Source organism: Lolium rigidum, chromosome 4, assembly GCF_022539505.1.
Source record: "Lolium rigidum isolate FL_2022 chromosome 4, APGP_CSIRO_Lrig_0.1, whole genome shotgun sequence".
NCBI lineage: Eukaryota > Viridiplantae > Streptophyta > Magnoliopsida > Poales > Poaceae > Lolium > Lolium rigidum.
Window position 1 is genome coordinate 134745205 of NC_061511.1, and position 3845 is coordinate 134749049.

A 3845-nucleotide genomic window follows, 5' to 3' on the forward strand; every position below is an offset into this window, starting at 1 on the left:
GAAACAAAAAAAAACCATGTACATGTAAAACGTCAATCTCTCCTTTTCTTCATTTTTTTCCTCTTGGTAAATGCAGGTTTTCAGCGCTGCCCTGGACAGCTCTCCAGCTTTTTTTTGGCAAACAAGGGGGTCAGTAGTACTTCCTAAAATATTTGGCAACCCACGGGGCGAGCTGAGTGTTCTCAGGCTCCCTTTGTTCTTATTGTAATAGTCAGACCATATAGCCGGATATATTTCAGGGTTGAAGCCATCACGGTATACACAAAATGGCAACCATCCTTCGCCTCCGTTCATCCTCCGTTTCCTTTCTCTGGGGTATGCTAGAGGTGCCTGTACATACCTGTGTTGAAGGACCTATCAGATTAGCAGAACAATTGTGTATTGTTATTTATATCCCAGAGAATGATCAGATTATTACCTGATTCCGTCAATCATAGAATCCCAACAGAAATGTGTATGTCCGAATACATGGCAGGCTGCTCCACCTTCAGCGTTGTTGTGTATAGCTCTCAACCTCCTCTCCAGATAATCAGAGCCGATGACCTTCGGAAGGTTCGGATAGTAAAGCATTCGCTTTTCTGGACATAGCTCTTGCCTACAGAGTCGAGTAGAAGACATTAGTTTTGGGAATTTTAGTGATGGAATTTGAATAGCACTGAATATCCTAATACAAAGGCCAAGACAGGTCAGCTAGATGATCAGGGATAATAGCTAATACATCAGCAACTTGACGCTACACAGCCAGCATGAAAAGTAAATCTTCCACTGTGCAATTCGTATTCTCATGTATGTAACACACCAAATGGCTACCTCAGGAATGACTTGTCACATAGAAAATCATTACTGCATTTCCAAAAGTGGTTTCACAAGAGGATTTCTCCTGTAGGTGTTCTTATCGTGAAAGAGTAACATGAAATGAATACAAATGCCAAGTACGAAAACAAAAGCTCAGAAGGTGATGACTAGTGAAGAAACAGATCAACAGATGTAGAGGAAACCACAGAAGTGGGGTATGACAGCTGTCAGCAGAACATGTTTACTGCACAATCATGATTGCTCTCCAAATTCAGAGCTTGAATTGAGCAGATAGGTTGTAATGCGACAAGTAATTCAATCAAGCATAGTAAGTATCAACAAGATTACTGGACTTGTGAAAGTGGCACACCATAAATAGGAGGTGCGAGGCTGTGAGCAACTCACCTTGGTACAAAGTGTGAAAAAGTTAGTATCTGTTTGCTGTTCTTTTTTACTTCTTCAATAGCATCGTTGTATTTGTCATTCAACTGGTCAAAGTAAAGAGCAAGAGCCTCATCATCACTTCCCAATTCTGAAGGCCATTTGCAAGCATGAAAGTCTTTACAAGCCTGGTGATGGAAGAAAAAAGAAACATATCAAGGCATGCATGTCAGAGGTAATTGAGCAGAGCACTGCACTTTCAGAACAACCAAAAATTAAGAAGAAACAGCGAGGACAAGTGTGTATGTATGTGATCTTTCTCACTGTATAGCACTTATATTGAATTTGCAAGTGACCATGGATACCAGAGCTTATATTAAGATATGAAATTCAGGACAATACAGCAGGCAAGTTCTCTTGCTTGAAGTAATTCAGTTAACAGCTTGACATGTGAATAAATTATCAACCTTATAATGCTTTTGGACAAAGATGTCAGAATTGGTGTACTATACCAAAATGCATAACTCTTGAAGGAATTTCATATTGGGCAGCGGATGCTCTATACTCATAGAGCACAGAATTCAAGAACTAATAACCTTCCTTAACTGGAGGTCCTACTTGGTAACGCACTATGGCAGTAAATTGCAAATCAGAACAAGACATTAAGTGAAAGACCGACTTACCATCTCTAATGAAGGAACACGCACACTGGTAAGATCCTTTTCCTTGTCAAAGCTCTGAAATGTGTTTAAGCAAGACGAGTAAGCACAAAAATCCTAGCGACATGGTGCATTATGATCTGGCTGGAAAACGTATGATATGAATTAAGGAAAAATAAGCAAACCTTGTGATACCATGAGAACAATGGTATGATCCCTAAGTCGCCTATAGTTTTTGGGCCTGTATCCACACCCAGTTCACTACACGCATCAAGCAATGCAGTCAGTTTCTCCAGCGAATCCATCTGGAACAAATGATTAGAGTAAGTGAGAGAGCAGACCAATATACATATGCAGAAAAGTTTAATGCTGTCCTCAAGAGCAAGACGAGTGACGGGTACAAATAGCATAAAGAAATGTAGCCAGCGCTTATTATTAAAAAAAATAAGCAAAGGAAAACATAATGATCTGCCATAGTAGCTACCACCCAAAAACACAATCTTCATTGCATCATTTCAGTTGTTCCGCATGCTTTGGAGCTATGAATTTGTACCAAGCTAAGTTAACAGTAACTCCCACAGCAGCCAGTATCCAGATGTGTGCCCGCTGTGTGAGCAGGAGGATGAATCAGTCTCGCAATTGGGTACCTTGTCAAGGCACGTCAAGTACTATGTTTTAGAAGAGTTTGAAGTTGAGCTGAGCATCCTAACGATTTGCACCTCTCAAAGCTGAGGGATGCTTGTCTGTGATGCAGTGACGCGTCAACGACTATGCAGACGTATGCAGAGTCGCAACCTATTCTTGTGAACCAATAGCCTCAATGTATGACTAGGTTAACAGCTGAAATGCAGGTCAGCTCATTGGAGAAGGCTTCACCAGTAACTTTGGCACTACATCTCAAATTCAGGCCTTGAAGCGGCTTATTGGTAGACTAGGGTGAGCACGAAGCAGGCATGCGACCTCAGACTGCGTTCAGGGAGGGCATACTAAAGACTAGCACTCCTAGAATAGCCCATTTGAGGAAATGCCTTAGCAATAGGCCAATAGCGGTTAACAGAGAATAAGGTTGAAGCCGCATGCCTGGTTCAGTTGAAGCGCTATGCTAAGACATTTGGTCAAATGGCTGATTAATTAGCTCTATGTTAAGGCATCTGATTCAGTTGAAGCGCTATGCTAAGGCATTTGGTCAAATGCCTCGATTGATTAGCTGAGGGCTTAGCACAAGTATGCCGAGGCATTTCGTCGAACAGCGTGGTAGAGTCAAACACAAACAGGGGAAATGGAGCGGGATGTGGGTGATGGGGGTGGCGAAATCTAGTACGGGACTAGTACTCACGTAGCGTCCGTCCTCCTCGCGGCGCAGCCAGAGGTCGTGGTTCCCCGGCACGTAGAAGACGGCGTCGAACTGGTCCCTGAGCGCCCCCATGGTGCGCGCGAAGTTGTCCCTGGTCTCGGCGACGTCCCCGGCGACGACGAGCGCGTTGACCCCCCCGGCCTCGGGCGGGCCGACCCCGACGGCGAGGCGGCGCACCCAGTCCATGTTCTCCTGGTAGTCGGTGTGCAGGTCGGAGACGACGAAGACCCTGGTCCTGGCCGCCGCCTCGGGCGCCCGCGGCGGCTGCGGCACGGCGGCCGTGGCGGAGGCGGCGGCGGCGCGGTATCGGAGCGAGGGGCCGGCCCGCGCGGCGCGCGGCGGGCAGAGGCGGCGGCGCCTGCGGCGGCGGTGCGGCGGCGCGTCGAGCAGGTGGTGCGCGGGGTGGGAGGACACGGCTAGATGCGGCGTCATGTCGGGGGGGAGAAAAGCTCTGTCGCTCGCTCTGGCGCACTTGGCGAAAAAATCTGGGCGTTGGCTCTACCTTTTCGCTTCTGGTGGGGGTGGGTGGCGAGTGGCAGTCTGGTGAATGTTGATTCGATGGAGCGAGACGAGAGATACCCGGCAGGCTCCACGGCGGGTGGGGCCTTATATGCAGAGGCGGGGTTGGCGGGTGCGCGTGGGACTCGTGGGCCTAC

General features: G+C 47.2%; 1 pseudogene; it reads right to left on the reverse strand.

Moving 5' to 3' along the window:
* Positions 1 to 49: 49 nt before the first annotated feature.
* On the reverse strand, positions 50 to 3636 carry LOC124647530 (annotated as a pseudogene).
* Between the last annotated feature and the right edge of the window lie 209 nt (positions 3637 to 3845).